The sequence below is a fragment of the Malaya genurostris genome, chromosome 3 (assembly GCF_030247185.1).
Source record: "Malaya genurostris strain Urasoe2022 chromosome 3, Malgen_1.1, whole genome shotgun sequence".
NCBI classification, from domain to species: domain Eukaryota; kingdom Metazoa; phylum Arthropoda; class Insecta; order Diptera; family Culicidae; genus Malaya; species Malaya genurostris.
Genome location: NC_080572.1, coordinates 272,348,706 through 272,374,011, shown reverse-complemented (window position 1 = coordinate 272,374,011; position 25,306 = coordinate 272,348,706). Strand labels below are relative to the sequence as shown.

General features: G+C 35.8%; 1 protein-coding gene and 2 non-coding genes across 3 annotated transcripts in view; all 3 read right to left on the bottom strand.

The window, feature by feature from the left end:
* Positions 1–25,306, bottom strand: part of LOC131437353 (calcium uniporter protein, mitochondrial) — a 394,136-nt gene that overhangs the window by 331,234 nt on the left and 37,596 nt on the right. The gene's annotated exons all lie outside the window — the stretch shown is intronic.
* On the bottom strand, positions 7,103–7,174 carry Trnah-gug (transfer RNA histidin (anticodon GUG)). Its single transcript has one exon. It is a non-coding gene; the product is annotated as a tRNA-His (tRNA).
* Trnah-gug (transfer RNA histidin (anticodon GUG)) lies at positions 24,981–25,052 on the bottom strand. Its single transcript has one exon. It is a non-coding gene; the product is annotated as a tRNA-His (tRNA).

Below are 25,306 nucleotides of genomic sequence, written 5' to 3'. Positions count from 1 at the left end.
GAATACTTCACCAAGTTCATATGAAGTTTGCTAAGCAGCCCTTCCAAATAAGGTTTAAAACAACTCGAAACCCAGTGGATAGTTTGTTGGTAATTGGTTACGGTAATTTTGAATTTGTTGCTTTTTTTCGAGTACTTTGTAAGTTCATACGAAGTTAACGAAGCACCCCTTCTAAATAAATTTCTCAGTGGATAATTTGAATTGATTCTTATCGTAACACTTCAAATCCACGTGCTTTGTTTTAAAATGTTTGTAACTTTGCTGCGATCACTAACTACTTGCTCAGGGTGAATCATCGATTTTGTATCGGTTCAAATGATCAACCCCGCGATACATAAGGGTAATTCAGATGAGGAGTCATCTTCCCGTTAAGTAGGTGTAGCAGTAGCTTGTACTCTATTCTGCCATGTTAACGATGGCCTTCGATGGGGCCAGTAATGATGTATATCATACTGTTAAAATGTGTAACCAGAGTTATAATTCCATTAATAGCATTCCCTAAGCAATTCTTCTTAACTAACCAACAAAAAACAATAGAATCAGTGCAAAATTCGCCCAGATCGAATAAGATAATTTACATAAAAGGCTTCCTTAAATCAAAATAACACTCCAATGGTTCACTTTCTTTTGCGTTTCGTCGTTGACTCCCCACCTGCCAGTTTAATTTTACCACTAAGTAGACATAAAGTTATATTTTACTGCCGACTGGTTCACGTCCGGGACATCAGAAAGGACAGTGCGTTTCGGGAACAACAGTCTAAATGTCAGCACTGAATTAGAGTGAACTTTGCATCTGCTTAGCGGTTTATGTTGAACTACTAGGTGGGAATAGCAGTTTTATTTAATTGCTACTGCACTGATAAGTCGAAGACGAAACACAAAAACAAAATGAAATTATTAATTGCATTTCGCACAAATAAGTTTACTTGCGTAACTGAAACCCCTAAATGCACACTCAAGTCTTTTCTAATATGGGGGTTATGAAGTGCATAAAACAATCGCAAGAAAAACCAAATAAGGCTTGTTCGTGACAAAATCTGGACACTACTAAATACGTATATCCCTGAAAAAACTTTATCAACGCGTGAAATACTTTCAAGCATTGGCAAGGTATGTCGTTCAAGATGAAAACTGTACCGAACTGTACTGACAAACAAAAAGTGACGACTGAAATATGAAGTTCTATAGCAAATATTTGACGAAGTTTTGAATTTTAGCAGATTCCCGGAATATTCTTTTATATTACTATGCAACGGAACGGCGTAGAGAAGTATTTCAGGACGAAAAAAAAGATTAAGTTTTTCAAAAAATATTTGGTTTGGCAGGCAATATGCATCTGTAGCTTGTTGAACAAGCCAAATCTTCATCACTACCGGAACGGTTAACAACAAAATATACCGTGAAAAATATCTAAAGAAGCATTTGCAACCATTCCTACGCAGCCATAACGCTTCCACACTATTCTAGCATGATTTGGCATCTTGTCACTACGCCATCGATGTTTTGGAATGGTATAAAGCGAATGAAGTTTATATTGTACAGAAAGAGGCGAATCCATCGCACAGCCCGGAGTAGCGACCTATTTTGGGATCTCGTGAGGTGACAACTCTCTCAATATAAACAAGCTACTATAGGAAAATTTCGAAAATCTTGGACATAAGCAGCTTTAACTACAAGAAAATCTGCACAAACTCTCAAAGCTTTGTAGTTTCTTCATGCAGCCTAATTAAGTTACTTCAATCAGTTTTATGATAACTAATAATGCACAATTAAATGAATAAAAAGTGCAAATTTAAGCTGTCCAGATTATGTCACCAACATTCCTTAACTTTGAAAATTCACATTGAAAACGCAGCATATCTTTGAAAACTAGCATAAATAACCGCCAAAATTTAGGAAAACATTTTTGTCAAATGTCTTAAAATTTCATGAAATGTCGAGATCTACCGTTATTTCGAAGATTTTTTTGCATAATATCGACTCTTCGGGACTTTTTGAGATTTCCGAGATAGTTTTTTTTATTGATGCCAGATGTCTTAGAGATGCATGAAACGTTAAGATCTTGTGATCGAGAACAAATTTGAAAAAAATGACTTATACGATTTTTTTTTTAAATACCACCAGATCTCGACTTTTCAAATACATTTGTAATGCAAGATAAGACGTACAACTTCAAAACTTGCAAAAAAAATCCGTGTTACTTTTAACAAAATTTTTGAAAAATCACATGAAAACACCGCTAAAAGGGAATGTTCTCAAATAGATAATATTTTAGTGATTGTGTATTAGTCGTGTATTGATGTAGAACTTGAGCCTTGTTTTAGATTGGACAGCGGCTGATGAATGGAGCAGTACAATTGAAAATTTGCGAGAAAGTTACCACAGAAACGGGTAAATTCTCCTGTCTCGCAACTGAGATTGTAATTTTTCCTATTCGAGGAAATATTTTTACCAACTGAATTATTCTACATGTAAAACACACGCAGAATATGCCTGATTAAACAGAAGAACCGGGTATGTTCAGCTGTGATCGGGTGTCTACGGTATTTTTTCCGCAAGACAACAATCCGCACATCGCCTAACCCGGGTCTAATTCACCTTACTTCTGCTGCCAAACAAATTTTAGGTTACATTGTAAATTTATAGTCTACGGTCGTCAAAACGTGAGATAACTAAGTGCTTACAAGTCCCTTATGATGACATTCGGTCAATAGAACGGCGTCGACTGGATGCTATCGGCCTTCTGAGTTAGTAGCAAATTAGAGGGTGCGAATTGGATTGTATGTATTAACTCTTTTGATAAGCAACAATTTGTAAAAATCCTTCAAGTAGGTCAGATATTTCGGCTTGATGTAAAATTGCTGCAGTGTACTTGAACCCTTTAATGTGCACTGGGGTCTTTTTTTTGCGTTTTTTTACGCGGATTCGATTTTTACAAAAAAAAAACCCAAAGTCGATTTTTACAAAAAAAAAAAATATATATAAAGATCTGGACGTTTGATGCATTTCTAAGATATTTGACATCAAAAAAGATTTTTCTTTAGTTTTGGGGTTTTTTTACGCGGATTTCCGAAGTTACGCGTTTTTTTACTCTGTTTTTTTACGCGGTACGTATCCTCCATGTAAAAAGAGACATCAGTGTAATTGTAAATTGGTTTTCCATATTGTCTGTAATATTCCTAGCATTGATCATGGATTAGCATTCTTCATCTCATCCATAAAAAATTCGTCGTATAAAGCGAAACGTCGAGACTTGGTCTTATCTCAGAAAAGGAATGTAAATATATTTGAAATCCCAGACAGTCGGTTTAAAAAAAACCATTTTTTTTTCACTATATTATTCATTTATCCATTGATCAATGAAAATTTAATAAAAAACCCTTTTCAACAAAAATGTAAGCGCCAGTATTTCGAAAGTATTGAAAGTTTTTATTTCAAATATTGAGCAAATAATTTTTCATCACAATTTGTTGGAGGAAAACGTCAAATCTTCCGCATTTGAGATAGTTGCATTGTTTTTGTTTCCTAGCCAGGCACGCTTCTCTCGAACCCAAGCACAAAACAAGGCTTCAGCTGAGAACTCAGAAGTTTATTCGCATCAGTTGCACGAATCATATGTTCCGAGCTTGTACAACGGTATTTCAATTTGGCTTCTAACTATTTCGAATTTGGAATACAACACAAAAATCAATATTTAAGAACAATTGAACAGGACATGCGAAATTTAGGATTCTTTCGCGACAAAATCTGGACACCCCTCAATACGTAAAGCTAGCTTCAGATAGAAATGGAACAAGGACAATTGCCTGTATTTCAGTTATTTATTATTGAATTCAATTTTTTTTTTCCAAAGGTAGCGTTTTCTTCATACTCTTAAGAAAAAATGCAGATAAAATTATTCGTCACGGTTTCAAAGGAGTTCTCGAATGTTTCCTGTAACACGGCTCATTAGGCAGCGCACACCTTCTTCGTCCATCGTTTTGGCTATCTTATTCCACCAGGTCGTCATCTGATTGATGTCTTTGACAACCTTTCCCTTTGCCTTTAGTCTCCTCTTCGTGATTGCCCAGTATTTCACAATAGGGCAGAACTGTGGGCAGTTGGGTGGGTTAAGGTTTTTCGAAACAAACTGGACCCCTTTCTCTGCATACCATTCTTGAACGACTTTGCTGTAATGACAGCTTGCCAAATCTGGCCAAAACATTACGGGATGGTCGTGGCATCGAATGAACGGTAAAATTCGTTTTTGGAGAGACTCTTTTTGGTATAGTTCCGATGTCATTGTCTTATTTGTAACGAAAACTTTCGTTTTTTTGCCACAGGTGCAAATGCCCTGCCAAATCATAAATTTTCTTGCAAATTTGTCGGCAAAAACTAATTTAAATTTGACTGGAACATCCCCCCGAGCCGTTGCCAAGTAAAATTTTTTCCCTTCTTTCGGCTTCCATGTTGATTGTTTACAAAGTACAGTCGATTTGCGGAATGTCAAAAATCATACGTGAAGCTGACAAAATTCTCGACACGTGGGCGCCAAGAACTTCCAAATCCGTCCACCAGGAGCGCCACGATATGAGCAAAAGTTTGTTCCAATTCTAAATGAAGTAAGCTTTATATCTCTGAAATTACCTAATCAACGCGTGAAAAATTTCGCAAACTGATGAACGTACTTCTGTTCATGGTGCAAAAGCAATTTTGGTGTTACTACAAGCTACTAAGTACTGTCCATAACGTTCGTAAATCTTTCGACACACGTTTGACAACAGTAGGGAAGGCTGGGAGCGGAACAAAAACGGATCTCAGGAACCACCAGAAGAACGCGAAGGTACTGTGGCTAATGTCCCCAACTTTCATGCATACTTCCAAGGGCCGGCAAAGCATGAAGTTAATCAAGGTAAAAACTGTACCGAATCGTAAAGATTAACAGAATGTGACGGATAAAACTCGGGCTCGCAAGTTGTATCGCTAATATTTGACGAAGTTCTCCTGCGTGAGAATGGACGATGAAACTCATGTGATGGAAGACTTGCCGCAGCTCCCCGGAATGGCTTTCTATACTGCCATGCAACGTCGAAAGGGCGTAGATGAGCATTTCGGGACGAAGAAAAAGACAAAATTTCTCAAAAAATATTTGGTTTGGCAAGCAATATGCAGCTGTGGTCGAAGAAGCAAAAGCTTTGTCGCTACCGGAACGATAATGTAGACAATATATCGTGAAGAATGCCTAAAGAAGAGATTGTAACCGTTCCTTCGCAGCCATTACGCTCCCTTGCTATTCTGATTGCATTTGGCATCTTGTCACTACGCCAAAAGTATTTTGGAACGGTATAAAGCACATGAAGTCCATGTTGTACCAAAGAGGTGAATTCACCCGGAGTTACGACCTATCGAGCGGTATTGGGCTCTCGTGAAGAAAGAACTCTCTGTAAGAACAACAAGCTACAATTATAGAAAAATTTCGGAAATCTTGGACAGAAGTAGCTGAATTGATAGCAAAGAAATCTGCACAAACCCCCAAAGGCTCGTAGTTTCTTCATGCAGCCTAATCAAATTACTTCAATCAGTTTTATGATGACTAATAACGCTCAATTAAATGAATAAAAAATGCAAATTTAATCTGTCCAGATTATGTCACCAACATTCCTCAACTTTGGAAATTCACATTGAAAACACAGCATAACTTTGAAAATTAGCATAAATAACTGCAAAATTTAGCAGAACATTTTTGTCAGATGTCTTACAAATTCATGAAATGTCGAGATCTAGCGTTATCTCGAAGATTTTTTTTGCATAATATCGACTCTTCGGGACTTTTTAAGATTTCCGAGATAGATTTTTTTATTGATGCCAACTGAGTCGTTTGCGTTTGGAATCTGTACAGACCCTAATGACTGGAGTAAACTCAAAATTTCGTAGTTACTTCATGCAGCCTAATTAAGTAACTGTGTAACGTGCATCTTAGATTGAACTATTGACCAGACTTTGTCACGAACAAACCTTAGTACGACCGCAACGCAGTTCAATGGTCGATCATGTCCTTGTGCGTTGTCTAGAATGCTTTACAACGGTATAAAGATGAACTTATTCAATTAGGATGTATTCTGAGCTAAGTTAGAGTAATTGTCAAAACGATTTAACCGGAAAGAAAAAGTTACGGGTTCGAGTCCCTTCTTTGTGTTTATTTTTTAAGCACTATTTCCTTCATCAATTTTTTTCAGATTATACCCAAGAGTACCCAGCGCGAAGGTAATAATAAAAATTATTTTACAGTATTTTATTTATTAGTATAACATTTATACTGGACAACCGCACAGGACCTGAAAATTGGTGATGTTCATAGAATTGAAGACAGCTTGATACTTCTGAGTTTCACTGTAACAAAACAACACAGTAGAAATTCTTTCACAAGATCCACATTAAATTAATCTTAAATCCAAATAAAACGTTGATCGCATCATTTTTGGGTTTTCCCGTTCGTCGTACATTCCAGCACAAATCCTTTGCTGATACCAAATTGACAGTAGACAAATCCCTCTGCCATTGTCTTTATTAAATCCCGTAGTTTTATTATTGCATTTGGACTCAGCCTTCGCCCCAGGAAGCTCCAGTCTCAAGGACCGGTGCCTCCAGCTTCGATTTCGAGCTCACTGAAGCGAGATTGATTGAAATTCGACGGAACATAGTAAAAAAGGTGACAGAATTTTCTATGCTAGCAGCAAAATGACAAAAGGCGTTTCTAGCCTTTGAACCTTACTATGGCGAGGTATTTATTTTTTCCCTGACTGACTGACTGAACGAACGAACGAACAAACAGCACCGGAAGTATCATCGTGCGCTCGATTGGCAGAACTTTGGATTCCGCACGGAAGCAGTCCCACCGGATTTTCCAATTACTCGTAGTAAAGTTGCATCGAAGGGGAAAAAGTTTTCCTGTTTGTCGAAAGCAAACGAAGTGATTTCCCGTTTGCACTACTGGAACTCTGCTACTGCTTTTGCTACTGCTGCTGGATGCACGAGAGACTCTACAAAAAGCCAACCGTAACAGGGAAACAAAAAAAAAAGAAAAAATTCTACTCCGTGCCATTTGTCAATCAGCAGATGACATTGCCGTGACCAGGATTCGAACCTGGGTTACTACGGCCACAACGTAGGGTCCTAACCACTAGACGATCACGGCTGTCGGGGTATCGTGCTGTGAAATTGAAAAAATAGAAAACCTTTTGGAAGATTGTATTTCGAAGGTCCGTGCGAGTTGAGCTCACGCAACACCACACTTCATAAATCGTGTTTATACAGGGCGAGCAAAACGAAACAAAATCATAAGTCAATGAATACGTATTCATTAAACACTTAGCCAAGCTGATTCGGTTTATCGCAATCGCACCCGGTACAAAATATTACCCATAAATTTTGGGGTAACAGAACAGTAAACTAAACTCACCAGACCAGATTGGTCGCAGGTGCTGACAAAAACACGGTAACATTTATATGCGTCGTAAAACAATGTGCAATTTTGCTTTCTCCCTGTAAACGGTTTTGTTTTTGTTGAGCTAAGAGCTATACATTTTTGGTCTTTGGATAGCACGCACTCAGCCAGACGAACAGACAAACAGCTGTTGGAGTTGGTCTTATCGTAATTGGAAACCACGTATATACTGCCAGTACTACCTTCTGAAGAGAATGTGCTGTGTCAAAATAGTAGTCTTAAGAAATGATCACTTTCTGTTTTATTTATGAACATTTTATGATTGATAAAATTGCTGACGAGTTAACGATTATTTGGGAAACTTGCATGCTTGTAGCAATGGAAAGTATGTCGGATTTACATTCTGTAAATATTTCTCGGAGTCACCGTCAAAACCTGACAACACTAATATTGTTTAATCATTGAATGTAATTTGATATTATTCCAATTCTATTCGGATGTTCCGCTATCGAAAGGCACTTTTATCTTGAATTCGCGTTTTATTGGAAACGTATATTTTTTCAATAAATTTAATGCTAGTATGTCAGATAAAAAACGATCACTCAACTGTTAAATGCCTTTTTCTAATAACTCGTTTTTCTAAGCTCCTGCTATGATATCTCGACAACTATATAATTAACATTCAGGGTTTTTTATTTGTACAAAAAAGTACATATGAAAAAAATCGAGCTGTATGATATTCTGCTCCCATTTGTATAGTTATCACCAGAAGATTTAATGAAGAATTTTTATAACACATGGATCAATAAGTCCCGAGACTAACAATGGAAACATTTTTTATGCAAAATTTTTTTTTATTCATCAACTTAATCACCTTTCAGGGTAATACAATGGTTCCAACGATTTTCCAATTTTTCAATACCATGTTTATAAAAAAATTTATCTTTCGCTTCAAAATAAGCTTCAGTTTCAGCGATGACCTCCTCATTTGAGCCAAATCTTTTTTCCTGGAACATTTTTTTAAGATCAGCAAAGAGCCAGTAGTCACTGGGGGCTAAATCTGGCGAGTATGGGGGGAAGGAAAGCAGATCAAAGCCCAATTCGTTCAATTTCGCCATTGTTTTCATCGACTTGTGGCAGGGTGCATTTTGTTCCATCGAAAGCAATCGCGGCACCCACTTGGAAAAAACCTTTTTCATGCTCAATTTTTCATGAAGGATAGTAAATACACTTCCATATGATATCTGTGTCATCTCAGCAATCTCACGGAGCTTCACTTTACGATCTTTCATTATAATTTTTGTCACTTCACTCACACTTTCCGGTGTACCGGCTTCCACAGGTCTACCCGAGCGTTCCGCGTCATTTGTGTCGGTACGACCACGTTTAAACTCGGCTAACCACCGACAAATCGTTGCTTTTGATGGACAAGAGTCCGGATAACATTTTTCAATCCATTGTTTCGCTTGCACGGTGTTTTTACCCATTAAAAAACAATGTTTTATCAAAACACGAAACTCGGTTTTTTCCATTTTTTAATCAAACTACAAAACGACTTTACTCCAACCTCGACAACTCAGCTGTTTCTGGTCGGATCGACTTAAAATTTGGACCCGTTTCAAGCAAAGGTTAGTACTCTAGAAAGACGTGGTTACTGGTTTACTACGAGCGCCATCTCTGCTTTAGTCTCGAGACTTATTGATCCATGTGTTACAATCTAGAATAAAATAAGAAACTTTCTTTGGGTATAAACTAGCATAACCTTTTTAAATTGTAAACAGTTATGTAAAGTTGGTAAGAATTTTTCTTTATTTTGCATCGTCGCACTAAATGACTAAACACACTTTACCCTATAGTTCTGGAACCGGAAGTCGGATCCGGATGAAATTTAACAGCAACCTATGAAACCATAGGAACTTTCATTTGAGCCTAAGTTTGTGGAAATCGATCAAATCATCTCTGAGAAAATTGAGTGAGTCTAGTTTTAAACTTTTTGGCCACTACTTCTGGTACTTCTGGAACCGGGAACTTGGAACCAGTATAGCCAAAGTCGGTTCGTTTAGTAAGTAACTAATATAGCCTACAAATTTAATCAATTCTAGAAGAATTTTACCCTTCGTCGATCTAAATGACGGTGTGAAATTCAATAGCAACCTATGGGACTACGAGATTTTTTATTTTATGAGTGACATTTTTTGACACATACTTTTCGGCGAATGACCAAACGGTTAAAGCCGAGGCTCTAAATAAACGAATAATAATAATAATTGACACATACTCACACACTCCCCTACACAGACACATACACTGCTCAGCTCGATGAACTGTGTCGAATGATATAGAACACTTAGCCCTTTGGGCCAATTTTCACTAGTCAATTTTTCAAGTGATTGCCCAAGCTTTCTATATGAGAAAGGCAATAAGTGTACTTTTATAGAAAAGCATCGTTATCATGATCTTATAATAACACTAACAAGTAGGTACAAATTGAATAAAAGGATTAGATATTTACATATTTTTCATCTGAAAAATAAAAATTTTGAGGTAGCAATCCTGCACGCTATACGAAATTGAACAAAGCACGCTGCGAACGGAGCAAAGCCGCACGTAACGTCGCGTACTAGTTTTGCATCGTCATTTTGAATGACGATTTGAATGTTTTGACACTCATCGCTGTATAACTTCGGAACCAGAAATCGGATAGGGATGAAATTGCACAGTATATTTCAAGACAATGAGAGCTTTAATTTGAATCATGATTCGTGAAAATCGGTTTAACCGTTGCTAGGAAATCGAAGTGAGTTCCGTTTTTGGACCATTGCTTCACTATTATCGGTGCTTTTGGAAGTGGGAACCGGGGACTAGGAGTCCCAAAGTAGTTTTATATATTTACTACCTAACAAGATCTGCCAACTAGATGAATTTAGCAGCAAATTTTATAAAAATCTGCACCTCGTTTCGCCATCGCTTGTGAAAAAATACTCATGAAACAGAAAATTTTCGCTAATCGCACTGAAATACCGGAACCGGAAGTCGGATCTCAATCAACGACGAATATAATATATTTTTCCTTTTTTTTTTCTTCTCTTAAGTTCCTAACAGAGTTTCGTGTATGGTTGTTTGGTTGCGGATGAATAGAACAGCCGGAATCCGGGCAGCAGTGGCAAAAACTGTTGTCTTCTTTCACGCTGTTTAATTTTATGCGGTTTTCTAAGCACCTTTTTTACGCGGATTTCCGAAGTTACGCGATGTACGCATCAGTTACTGTGTTTTAGGGTGTACGCATCCCCGCGTAAAAACAGACCTTATTGTATATGAATTTCTGTTGCTCGGTGTATCTCCGAAAATATTCTGTGTAATGAGTACAAAAAATATGATTTCAATTTGTCCAAGGAAGATATGAAATAAATTTTTTTTTCTGCATCAACGGTATTCCCCGAAAGAGGTTTGAAACACCAACTGACTCCCTTAATTCAGATGTATATTTGATGCATTACGTTTAGAATACAAATGATAGTATTGGAGTTTTCCTGTCATAATTTTCTAACTTATTCTAGGTATGTGAAATTACGATGTTTTCTGAATTCTCGCATTCTAAATTTCAAAGCGCATTTATCATCAGCAAGTTATAGGCTTATTATCACTTGAAAAATATTTTCTCAATTTTTATGAATCAGAGAAGCAGAAGGAACCAACACGGCATTTAATAGAAACGATTTGGATATGGAGAGTGGAAATGTCAACTACCGATTGTATCCAAAAAACCATTTAAATTGTCCTAGGAGACATTTGAATGAACACAGGAAAAGTTGTTTAGGCTTCAACTTACAAATTGGAACAATTTTGAGCCCAATTAATTTGTTTTTCCTTTCTACAGGGATGCGCAATGGAACCTGACTTATTTTGTTCTCCGGTAACACTGGAACCGAACAAGGGATGGAGAACCTGATTACGGCATCGCACCACTTCAATAACCCAATTTAACGCTATTAATCGAGCACTCATCAAAAACGTGCTACAGTATATTCAGTAGATTTGCTCTGAATGATAGACGTCATCGTTTGTTTATGTGATTAAGTGAGATAGAAATATTATTTTAGCGTGAGTGTGAGTGAGATAAAAAAATTATTTCAGCTCAGAGTCAACTTATTTTAACTAAGTAACTTCGACAAAGTTGTACAGAAAGTCATTTCAAACAAATTGGCAAAAGGTTTTATTTCCATAACTTTGGTATAAAGAATTCTCTGAAAAGGCTATTCTAAAACCAGTTTTTGTAAGAAAACTCATACATTTTTAATTTCTATGAGTTTTTTGACCGATGACCGATTTTCACAAACTTAGATTCATATGAAAGGTCTCTTGGTTCTATAGGATGCTATTGAATATTACCCGGATCGGACGACTGGTTCAGAAGTAACGGGGTAAAATGATAAAAAAAAAGAAGAAAAGTGCACTCGTTTTCTCAGAAACCGCTCAGCCGATTTTCAACTTCAACTAAGATTAAAATTAAATGTCTTGTGGTCCCATAGGTTACTATTTAATTTCATCTGGATCCGACATCCGGTTTGGGAGTTATGAGGTAAAATGTGTAAAATGAAGTAAAAAAGTTTCATCGATTTTTTCAGAGACCGCTCATCCAATTTTCACAACCGTAGGTTCAAATAAAAGATCTTACACCCCCTTATAATCTTACCAAATTTCATCCGGGTACGACTTCCGATACGGATTACAAACTGACAGGTATACAAATTTTTATGGGCGTGTTTTTATACATGACACGGAGAAATTCATTCAAATATTATTTGGATTCGATCTCCGGTTCCGGGAGTATGCTGTAAAACGTGCAAAAAATTGTTAAAATAAGTGCACTAACTTTTCTCAGAGATAGCTAAACCGGTTTTTACAAGCTTAGATTCAAATGAAAGGTCTTGTGATCCCATACAAAATTTTGTTTGGATAGGACTTCCGGTTCCGGAGTTATGGGGTAAAATGTGCAAAAAAAAATGGAAATAAGCGTACAATATTTTCTCAAATATGGCGTGACCGATTTTAAATTAATTGTCTTATGATTCTATACAAAACTTCTAAATTTCATCTGATCGGTTTCGAAATTATAGAGTAAAGTGTGTTAAAAATTTATTTTATACCATCACTTAAAGGGGCGAAACAAAATACTTAAAAAAATTCCAAATCGACATCAAAGCTGCTCCAATCAGCAGTCATTATCAGTAGACGGCCAAACAAAGCGATTACGGTTATTCCTTCAATAATTGAAGAAATTTATTTTGAAGAATACCACAGTATTATATATGATAGAATGATTGATATGAGAAAGGCATTATTACACAACTAGGTGGATTAAAACAGGTTTTAAATATTATTTCTCTTTTCTAAAAATTTGAAGTTATTTTATTTTAACTTCAGCTACTACATATCAAAAAAATACATTTTTTTGAGATACTCGAATTTCAAGTGTAATTTTTAAAATGAAAACGAAACAAAAAAATTTTTTTTTTCAAAAGTACTCCATTTTTCTATATAGTCCTTATATTTATCTAAAATATTGCAGAAATGGACGACGTCTCATGAATTTCTAAGACATTTAGCATAAAAAAAAAACTTTTCTTCAATTTTGCATTTTTTTTCTGCGCAGATTTCCGAAGTTACGTGGTCCCAAATTCTCCCAAATTCTCCGAGTCCGGAAGTGGATTTTTGAAAGAAATTTTTTTATTAGATTACACCAAATCTGGACGTTTTGTGTATTCTAAGACATTGGGAATAAAAAAAATCGATTTCGGAAATCTAAAAAAAATTAAGTCCAAAAGTCGATTTTTTTAATTACATTAGATCTGGACGTTTCATGCATGTCTGAGATATTTGGCATGAAAAAAATCTTTAGTTTTGCGGTTTTTACGCGAATTTTCAAAGTTACGCGGTTTTTTTACATGGTACGTACCCCCCGCGTTGAAAAAAAACCTCAGTGTAGTGTTAAAATGACAAACAGATGATGCAAATTGTTTCTTTTGACTAAATAACGCTTATGCCAAATCGAAAAATACAAAAATAAAGTTTCAAAAAAATCTGTCATTTGCAGTGAAATTGCTCAACAGCGAAATAAAGCGAACCCTGAAATCAAGAAACAACACAAAATTTTACCACTTCTAAGTGCGTACATTTCTTTCGATCAATCAATAGTCTTGATAGGAAATTTCATCTACCCAACAGCAGACTGTTTGCTAACGTGAACATGCATTTCAACGAACGAATTTCAACACAGGGAATCCATGTCAGGTTCGATGCATTAAATTGAACGTTGACATCTAGACATACGGGAAATTCCTACCGCTTAGCATGTTGCCTTGCCTGTGGGTAATTCAAATTTGCATTTATTTATTCGAACACACCGGCAGGTACCCTGACGTGTCTCGAGTCAGACAAGAGGACTTACGAAGCTTCCCGTGTGTGTCAGGGAGAGAGAGAGAGGTAGGATACCAAAAAGTTCGCAAGTGTCACTTTTTGCCCTGCCTTCAAGCGCGCAGCAGACTGGAAGCAAGTGGGACAGACCCGGATGTGTAATGCAAGTTCGGTAATGGAAAATAAGAGTTTGTCTGGTGTAAACTTTCGTCTTCTACAACGGGCGGTGGTGTAGCTTACTTTTGGAACCATACCTCGAACAAGCGGCTTGGATTTTGTGTTTCTGTTCACTTTTCCTGAACGTCCAATTAGGAAGCGTTTCGGATTAGGATTCCGGAGCTACCTTGACACTCGAGTAGTGCTTTGGAAAGTTGAATTTCATCAGAGTCGAGTGCCCTAAGCTTAGCCACTCCATCACAGAGTACGATGCAGTCATTAGAATCGGTTGCCGAAGTACCTTCAATGGCGCCTTCGCAGTTTCTGACAAGCATCACCGTCGTTGACGTCGCAAAATTATCAAGAACGAATTTTCGTTCCAGACATGGGACACACACTTTCAAGTTTACTCATTGGAGAGTGTTAGATACAGGAAGTGTTCGGGAAGAAACAGCCAACCTTTTCTACCGGGAATTATTGAGGGAGGGGGTGGTTAACTGTTCTCGATGTAGTCGGAAGCTAATTGCATACTTCACTAGTGAAAACAATATTAATGGGAAAATTTTACTTCGAGCTTGTTGGAAATTGCTGGAAACTAGACGAAAGTTACGATACGGTACAGGAGAAAATCGATTCAACTGCACCGGGTTGTTTCTCCCACTTGCATGCATCACTGCAAGGGAATGAGATTGTGAACATAAACTTTATTCTTGCAATTATTTTGCATAGTCATATCAAACAGAGGTTGGGATTCTACTTCGTTGCACTTCCATATGTAGAATAAAATATGTGATTTTAATGCAATTGATATTTCCAGTTGAACAATATTTTCACTTGTATTTATCCTTTCCGAGGAAGGAAATTGGAGTACAGATCTCCAATGAAACATTTCTTCCGGTCATATTAATAATTAATCATAATAAATGGCTTTTATATACTTTTAAATACTAAACGAACATAATTGCGAGTGTAGAAATGAGCTAAATAAATCATGATTTCCAGAAAAGAGTGAATATTTACGTTATTTTGCAAGCCTGATGTACATTGTAATGATGGGTATAACATGATCTGTCTTCAAATAAGAAATGGTTTCAAATATGAAATGAAAGCGTGTGATTAACGTGTTTTTTAATCATGATTTTTACATTTTCAGGACTTTTTCACTATCATTAATGTGTGAAATGCCATTTCGTCAATATGCGAAACAGCGACTAGCAAATAGAGTGACTGACAAACGGATGGTCAAATCTATATGACGTCTATGAAGTAGCTTTTTACCTTCTTTCAAAAGACTATGTTTGAAATTTCATGTTATTAAGATTAGCCAGAAAAAAGTGACAGTCATTTAAGGAAAGCAACTTTTGTCATTTTCAATACAATGGATTCAAAACAATTTCATGCGTTAATTTATCTTCGCTTCTTTATGAAAAAAATATACTTTTGATAAAATATTCTGTACAACCTCAGCAATGGCTATTGATTTGCTGTATTTGAAAGTGGTCGTACAGACACTGTTGATAGTGAACGTTCTGTTCGTCCATATCAGGTGGTTACTCCAAAAACCATAAAAAAGTACACTAATTATATCTAATCGTAAATTTAAAATTTTCGAGACAGCTGAGACCGTAAAGAATTTCAGAATGCATTGTGTTCACATTTATGCTCGAACATTTCACCATAAGAATCAGTTTTTTTGTGTCAATATGTGACAATGGATGAAACATGGATCCATCATCTCACTCCGAAATCGAAACGATCATCATCTGCGTTGACTGCAGTTAGCGAACTACGTATGAAGCGTCCAAAGACACAATAGTATGCTGGGAAGGTTATGGCTTCAGTAGTTTGGGATGCACATGGTATAATCTTTATAGTCTATCTTGTGAAAGGAAAAACAATCAATAGCGAATATTTAATAGCGTTGTTAAATTATGGCTGTATGTTGATTTTTTTCGGTGAGAATTGAAACACTGCTCCTAACGTTTTTTTGTTCAGCATAACGTTGCGGCTTACTATGCTTTAGTCATCGTCGGGCGCCTACAACACATAATTTTCGTTATTAACTACACACATTTTACAATTCAAATACAACTTAACATCAAATAGCAGTCACAATAAAAGCAATCGACTCACATTCAACAATTCTTCAATCACTACCGATGGCTGGTTTATTTCTTTCTAAGACAAATTATGTCAAAATTTAGGCAAAACAGAAATTACAATAAGAGAAAATTAAGGCAAAATTGAGGTAATATTGAGAAAATATTTGGACATAATTTAAATAAAATTACGACACCATAGATATCATAACCGCCTTACAGGATGTTGATGCGCAGCAGATTTTCAGATGTGTCACAATGGGTTGAAGTTTATTTGAAAACACAAGCGTCGGACTTCCATGCTTCGTAATGTATCGGAAATTTTTGCAACTGGATTAATTATAATAATAATAATAGTAATAATAATGAAAATCCAATCACGAGATATGTTTTATGTTGCTGGTTCAAAAGTATTACCCTATATAGTATGAATTTCATATACAAATGTAACAAGAGCGCAGGATTTCGCTCATTTAATTTGTTTGATCGAAATAGTGCATGAGATGTAAATCAACCAGTTTGAATCTAAAAAATCCCTCCGAATCCACATAGTGATGTGATAATGCCTTTCTCTTCTTTCAAAACGGTCTTATGAAAATATTTTATATCATTTTATTAAATAATTTCTGACACTGATTTGTGCTTATTTTTGACACCAATCAATTAAAATTGATTCGAGTAGTTCACAAAAGCATGACGCAGCGTTTATGTCACATACTCGGCATCATTTCTCAAACCAAGTGCTTGACATTTGTGTTACCTATTTGTATGAGAAGAGTGATGCTAATCCAAAAAAACTCTTTTTAATCCATTTAGTGGAATTTTCATAGATCTTGAAAAATCACCATTAGAATATGGTCGTCGTCGAAAACGTCGAGATTTAGTGTCACTTCGGATTTTTTTTTAAATATCGACATTCTGGGACTTCTCAAAATTGTTTGATCGACATTCTGAGACTTCTCAATTTAGTTTGTTGAAATTGGTTCAGCCATCTCTGAGAAAATTGAGCGGTAATAATATCTTTGAAAAGTTTTTCGATCTCGTCGAACTGAGTCGAATGGTATATAACACTATGGGTCTCCGAGGCTCCATTCGAAAGTCGGTTTTTCCAGAAATTTTAATATCTTTTTAGAGAGAAAGGCAAAAAGTCATTGTCTCTATAGTCATTACTCAGAATGGAATATTTTTACCTTTCTCATACAGAGAGATTATACAATCACTTGGAAAATTGACTAGTAAAATTGGCCCGGAGGATGTGTGTGTAACAAATAATTTCACTGGGTTTTCTCGGAGGTGGGTGAACCGGTTTTGACAAACTTAGGTTCAAATAGTGGTTATATATTCCAAAACGGATCTCACTCAGTTTTCTCAAACTTAGATTCAAATAAAAGATTTTGTGGTCACATACGGAATTCCTGTATTTCATTCGGATCCGACTCCTGATTCTGGAATTACCGTCCCTTAAAGCGGCGAAACTAGTTTATGAACAAAGTTTTTCGAATTTCAAAAATCAAAACTAAATATTTGAAGAAAACCATACATTTGTGTGTGGCAATATGATATGAGAAAGACATCATTAAGGAGTGTATCGAAAAGAAGCTATCCACAATTTTTTCTTTCAAATTTTTTATAAAAAACGATCTTTTATTCAAAATAAAAATTGATCCTTTATTGTACCAGGGTAAACTTGAGCATAATGAAAACCGGATGAGTTATTCCTTCACGAATTTTCGAACTTTTGATCGAACGCTCTTCATCAAGTTCCGGACAAGTGTTGCATCGCATTTTTTGGACGCTTGAGCCCAATTTATTTTAACTTCTGCTCCCAGCTGCCTTACCATTCTTATTAAAGACCATCTTCACGATTGCCCAGTAACGTTTGATGGGTCGAAGCTGAGGGCAATTTGGTGGATTGATATTTTTCTCAACGAAATGTATACCCTTTTCCGCAAGCCAATTGAGAGTGGTTTTGGTATAGTGAGCCGACGCTAAATGCAGCCAAAACAGTGGAGGTGTACTATGCTTCTTATATAAAGGCAGCAATCTCTTCTGGAGACACTCAGATCGCTAGATTTCTGCATTTATAGTTTTCCAATTTCTCCACTTAAATCGACCAGTCCGCATCGCTCACATCCTCCGCAACGACGACAGTGAAGTATTGTTGACCTGGAAGGGTTTTTGAGTCCTCCTTTACATAAGTCTCATCGTCCATCAAAACACATGCATCCGGACACTGCAAAAGACGCGAATACCAATTTCCGGGCAAGGGTCGTACTTCTGTTCTACACTTTGTTTCGAGATTTTATGCTTCTTGTAGGTCTTCAAGTGATTTCGCCTCTTGATACGCTGGATCATTCCGACACTCGTTCCTGCTTTTTTGGCCAAATCACGTATTGACATTGATTAGGTCGTCAAATGGTGAGATAACTAAGTCCTCACAAGTCCCTATCTTATGCCTCCCCGAGCGTCTATGATGATATTTGGTCAATAGAACGGCGTCGACTGGGTGCTATCGCCTTCTGCGTTAGTAGCAGAATGAGAGGGTGCGAAATGGCTTGTAGGTTGAAGCCCATCCTAAAGTGCAGTGTTTATCATGGTATATTACTACATATAATTCTGTTGTTCATTACATCATGTATTATTATTATTATTATTATTATTATTATTATTATTATTATTATTATTATTGTTGTTATTGTTATTATTATTATTATTATTATTATTATTATTATTATTATTATTATTATTATTATTATTATTATTATTATTATTATTATTAGAAGAGCGTAACTTACACTGCGACATTAACTGTTATATTGTATCATAGCATATTATTTCACATATTATCGTCTTACACTATTTTATGTTATTATATACTATGTTGTATGGTATTACACTGCATTGCATTATATCATATTATATTGTATTATATTATATTATATCATATTATATTATATTATATTGTATTCTATTATATTATGTTATATTGTATTGCATTATGTTGTATTATATTATATTATATTATATTATAGGCTTTATTATGAGTAGTACTACGTACCTCTGCGCAAAATATAAATTTGTTTTCCTTATAAGTTATCATTTTTAAAGTAAATTTTAACTAAATATCAAGGTCGTCACAAGGTGAGCTTGGTCCTCACTGGTTCCTGTTTCATGCCTACACGTGTATCTGTGGTGACAATTGGTCGATGGAATGCGTTGATGGCAGAATGAGAGGATGAGAAATGACATATAAATTGAAGTAATATAATATCATAGCATATCGCAACATATCATTTTATTCATTCTATTATTTATTATATAATTCATTGTACTATATTATGTTGTTTTTTATTATTATTTTCATTGTTATATTTATTGTTATTATTATTAATTTGTCATCAATAATAATAACATATATTATTTTTATAGTTGTGGATATTATTATTGTTATTAGAAGAGAAATATTCTACTTCCTGCAGTATTGCGAAGATAGAAGAGCATAGCTGACACTCTACATTAACTGTTATTTTATATATTGATTTATAATATATTATATTGTATGACATTGTATTATATTATATTAAATTAAAATATATTATACTATATTATTTTATATTATATTATTTTGTAGTATTTAAGTATTATTATTATTATTATTATTATTATTATTATTATTATTATTATTACTATTGTTACCATTATTATAATCTTTATCATTATTAACTACATTTTCATTTCCATACTACACATTTCACTTTACATATATATTATTAAATTGTATCATATTATATTACGTCATATTTTGTGGTATTATATAATATTACATTTTACTATATTATACTATATTATGGTACAATGTTTGGTATTGTTTTATATAGTATTGTAATGCATTTTTTTAATACACAATTATAAGTGTGTTATATTGCATTGTGATGTATTACATTTTTATATTTTATGCATAATAATATTTTATTATATTCAGTGTCGTATAGTGACCAAACTATATTATAATATATTATGGTATATTTTACTATATTATGTCACATAACATTATGATACTATTATATTCATCATAAAATATTATAGTAGACTATAATACACTGTACCATACGATTTTGCACCGTTTTATACTATATTGTGTTTTATTGTATTATACTGCCGGAAATTATATTAAAGTGTATTATGTTACATTATATAATACTATGCTCAAGTACATTGTAAGGGAAGAGGGATGGGAGTGCATCAGGGTATCTTACAAGTGAATGACTGGATGAAGGAGTGAAATGTCAACCCGATTCACAGGGGAAAGCTTTGTGTTTTCCCCAGAAGGTCTGAAATGAGTAAGACGCACCCTTCTAACAAACAAACCATCAGGCAGGTTTAAGCTGGTACAGCGAATTCTTTTATTATATGGCCGGATGTTATTGCTGGAAGGCGCCGGGTCCTCAAAGCCCATTTTGGCCTTCTTAACAGCAGTAATATGAAAGTTATCTAATAATCAAATTCGGATCTACTGTAAGTCTACCTGCATCTACTGGTAATGCCTTGAACTGATGTTGGCTTCACACATACATACATACATACAAATCACGTATTGACATTGATTTGTTCTTCATGATTAGAGATACCACTTTCTGGTCCAGTTTCGGGTTGGAAGAACCGGATTTTCTGCCTCTTCCTGGTAGCTCATCCAAAGAATAGTATTCCCTAAACTTATTAACGATGGTTTTAACACTGGCATGATGAATTCCAAACCGCCAATTTTCGCATAGTAATACCCTTCTCACTTATTTATGTGTCCAGAACCTTAATTTTCACTTTCTTTTCAATACGCGATATTTTGAAACCGCAGAATTTCAACCGCACAAACATGTGAACAAACGAAAGCTGACAGCCAAACGCACAGCATGCTGTGATCTGAGCATAAAAAAATACATCACAAATACATGCCTACAACACAAATGTATGTGGATAGCTTATTTTCGATACACTCCTTTACCATTAAACCATTAAACAACATTGGATTAGAACAGGTTTTTTCATAGATTTTATGTATTTGTTTATTCATTTATTGTTTTATTTATTATTTATTTATTTATTTAGGATAAAGCCCACTAGAGCTGAGATTCTTTCATTCTCTTTCTCCAACAGGCATAAAACCTTCTCATCTTTTGTATCAACAGATTACATGCATCCAAATGATGCATAAAAATCATCTTATCTTATACTATGATTATCAACGCTAGTCATGTATATTTATAACGCTATTAACCGTTGTGCACTCGAAAAAAAAAACACCTTTAACCACCCGAATGGGTACCCGGGTACCCATTTTTTTAAATCGCTGTAAGTTGAGCATTTTTCAACCGATTGAAGTAATTTTAGCACTGTTGGATTCAGGAACTTAAGCTCTTTGGGATTGGTACCCATAAAGATGGACATGGTGCTCCTGGTTCCCAGGAACCCGGATATCCTAAATGAGTTCCGACATCGAGGCATTTATACACGGATTTCACGTATTTTTGTAATCTTATCTAAGAATTGCTATATGAAATCAAGTGCTATGCTGAGTTGTTATGTTTATATATTTCAGGGGGCATCCGTTATGTACGTAACATAAAATTTTGAATTTTTCTACCACTCCTTTCCCCCTTTGTCGAGCATTTCTCAATCTTTTCACCATGTATTGTCACGTATTTTTGAAACCTCTCCCCCCTAAACGCGTGACGTACTTTATGTATGTTCCCTTATATACTTCACTTTCTTATCTTCAGTTTGAAAATTATTATGTACTTCAGGCCTATTGCGAGGAGCACGCAATACAATTTTTAATTCTGGCAACAAACATTTCGAAACATCACGAAGTTACTTCCCAAACAGTTTCGTTCTCATTTATATTTCCTTTTTTTCGTTCTATGAGAGTAAGTCCAGAATAGGCCAACTACCCTTTAGATGACGTCATTTTTCTACAAAAGGTTCATTTTGGTACGGCCTTTCTCAAATAGCTGGTTTGGAAAAGTTTCAAATTAGTAAATGACATTTATGGTGGAAAACACAAGTGTCGGAACATTCTACGGAAATCCGGATTAACGGGAACCAGAAGAACCTACTACAGCAATATACACGGCCATCGAAAAGTGGATAAATTTCTGAATTTACCCGTACTGAAAAAATTCAAATCGGATGGAATTTGCCTTAGTTACAAGCATTTTTATTTGTGGGTACCCGGGTACCCATTCGGGTGTTTACGTAATAAAAAAAATTTGAGCCCCCCCATTCGACCCCCCTTACTGTAAAATGAAAAGTCAAAGCATGAGAAGTTATGGTCCAACTAGTTCTTGGAATTGACCGAATTGCAGAATCTTAGTTTAAACCTAACTCAGAAATTTCTTATTTTGAAATTCGAAAAGGTACCCGGGTACCCATTCGAGTGCATAAGGGTTAAAATAGTAAAACTTATAAAGTTAACAGGAAAAGAGTCTACAAAATAGGTTTTCGACAGTATCGCGAGATAAATGGAGATCGAACTTTCTAGAGCAACTGTTGAATAAGCGGCACATACTGGAGACTGGTTCTATGAAACCGTAGTTAGTTCTAGCGCGAGGAACTCGGAGCAAAGAATTTAATCGCAAATTACGACGGTGGATGTCGAAAATCAGCAATTTTAGGAGATCAATCCAGGATTGGATTAAATCCGCAAAGAAAACAACTTTGATGGTATTCCAGCGAATAGACAGCAAATCGAGATTAATGAGTCTACATCGATTTTCGTAGCTTGGAAGATTTGCAGTATAAATTGAAAATAGTATTTTATGATCATTCTTCAAATAGGGAATGACCATTCTTCAAATAGGCAATGTTTTTCACGGACGGATCACGAATTGAAGAGGCTACTGGGTTTGGAAGACTCAACAATAATGTTTCGGCTTTATTTAGGTTTCAAGAACCTGCATCTGTTTATACAGCAGAGTTAGCAGTAGTTCATTATAGTTTGAGTGTAATCATCACATTATCTCCAAACCATTATTTTCTCTTCACAGATAGTCTGAGTGCAATTAAAGCCATTCGTTCAAAAGCTGCTGGCAAAAATTAACCGTTTTTTTTGGGCAAAATAAAACAGTGCCTGAACGACATATTGAACAATAATTATCAAATCACAATAGTTTGGGTCACGGCTCATTGCTCCATTCCAGGCAATGAAAGAGCCGATATTTTAGCCAAACGTGGTGCTATTGAGGGTGAATTTTATAAGAGACTGATTGGTTTCAACGAATTCTATAGCACGTTTCGCCAAAGAACACTTGCCAGCTGACAAGCTTCTTGGGAGAAAGATGATCTGGGTCGGTGGATGCACTCAATTATTCCGAAACTATCGACAAAGGCATGGTTCAGGGGACTGGATGTGGGTAGGGACTTCATTCGTGTGATGTTCAGACTCATGTCCAATCACTACACGTTAGATGCACATCTCCTTCGAATTGGACTTTCCGAAACTAATCATTGTGCTTGAGGCGAAGGTTATCGCGATATTGATCATGTCGTTTGAATATGCGCGGAGTATCGTGATGTCAGATCTCAACTAATAAATTCCCTGCGTACTCAAGATAGACTATCCAATGTCCCAGTTCGCGACATTCTTGCTTGTCGTGACGTTCCTTACATGAAACTTCTTTATCATTTCATTAAATCCATTGGAGTTCCAATTTAAATTTTATTTTATGTTAGTCTGTTTTCTCTTCCATTAGTTCAACCAATAGCCAACTATATGATATTGAATGAAAGTGATGAACTGATACAAACAAACCTGAAATAGTTATAAGATCATGTACAAAATGAATGTATTTTATTTAATGTAATTTATAATAGCAAATCGCTTGATAAAAACAGCGTTTAGATTAACTAATGATTACCAAAATATTATACCACGGCGAAGAAAAACTTATGTATATTGCCTATGGAATAAACGTATTTAGAGAAAAGAAATAGGCAATCAACATTTTCTCATGTGCGAGAAAGACCTCGTTCAGAAACTATCCATGCGTAAAACTAAAAGTCAACGAACGGATTGCTCCAGGAAGTATGCTATCTAAAGCCGAGCATATCGGAATAAGAAATAAAATATAATGGCTGGGATATGTGATTTTTCAGATCTGCAACGGCATTTGTTTTATCGAACCAACAATCGACTAGTTTGAGAATTTCAAACAATACAATAGTCACAAACAAAATAGCTTTTTTTACTAATCCGATGGCAACCATATCTGCGTTAGAGTAGAAGCGTTTCACCATACGTAAATTGAATAACTTTCCAATAGCCCAATACCCCTTTGATATTCCATGTGCAACTGGAGTGCTTCATTTCTAGATACATTTATAGCTCTTCGAATCCCGGTACGAGCCTGGAGTCTGGAATAAAGCTCAAATCTATATTCCACAACAACCCTCCGGTTTATGACTATTGAAAGATTTTGTGGGAAACTGATCGTTTTTCGATTTCCTGCGTGCCTGCATGTTTCCATTTTCCCGAACGGATTTGTTTTGAGGGCCCTATTTCGAAAATGGAAGAACGACTGAATGACTCGTACCCAAATTCCGCAAGCGAGCGCCACCGGGGGCCGGGTTTCGAATGTCTGCCTGTTGTACAAAATTGAACGCCTGCCGTCATTCATTTTTCATTACGGCTGGTTCGGAAGGTTCGGTATGCTGTATCTAACATTGTGATGAAGCAAATACTGATAATAGTTGACACCCAATCGAATTATACATTTTCTCTCTGAATCAGATTGTGTTAGTTATTTAGTCATTCAACGCTTGAAACATTCGGTTGAATAATTCAACGCCGAAAAAAAAATTACACCCCTTCCGTGACAATGCCTGCGAGCAGGCATTGCCGTGACCAGGATTCGAACCTGGGTTACTACGGCCACAACGTAGGGTCCTAACCACTAGACGATCACGGCTGTCGGGGTGATTCGATGCTTGGAACGAAGCGAAGCCATCACCAGCCACACAAAACGAGTGCTGCAATAAGCTCTACAGGTTTTACCCACGCAAGCGTTTCGTTTTTTTATCGTAGACTGATTGCACAAATATGTATCAAGTGGAATTTCTCCTTCCACCTGTTATCGACCGAACACAACCAACCAACTGGAGGACAACTACCACTAGGCCAATGTTCAACAAAACAAAAACCAAAATAAACTGTTTATCGCAC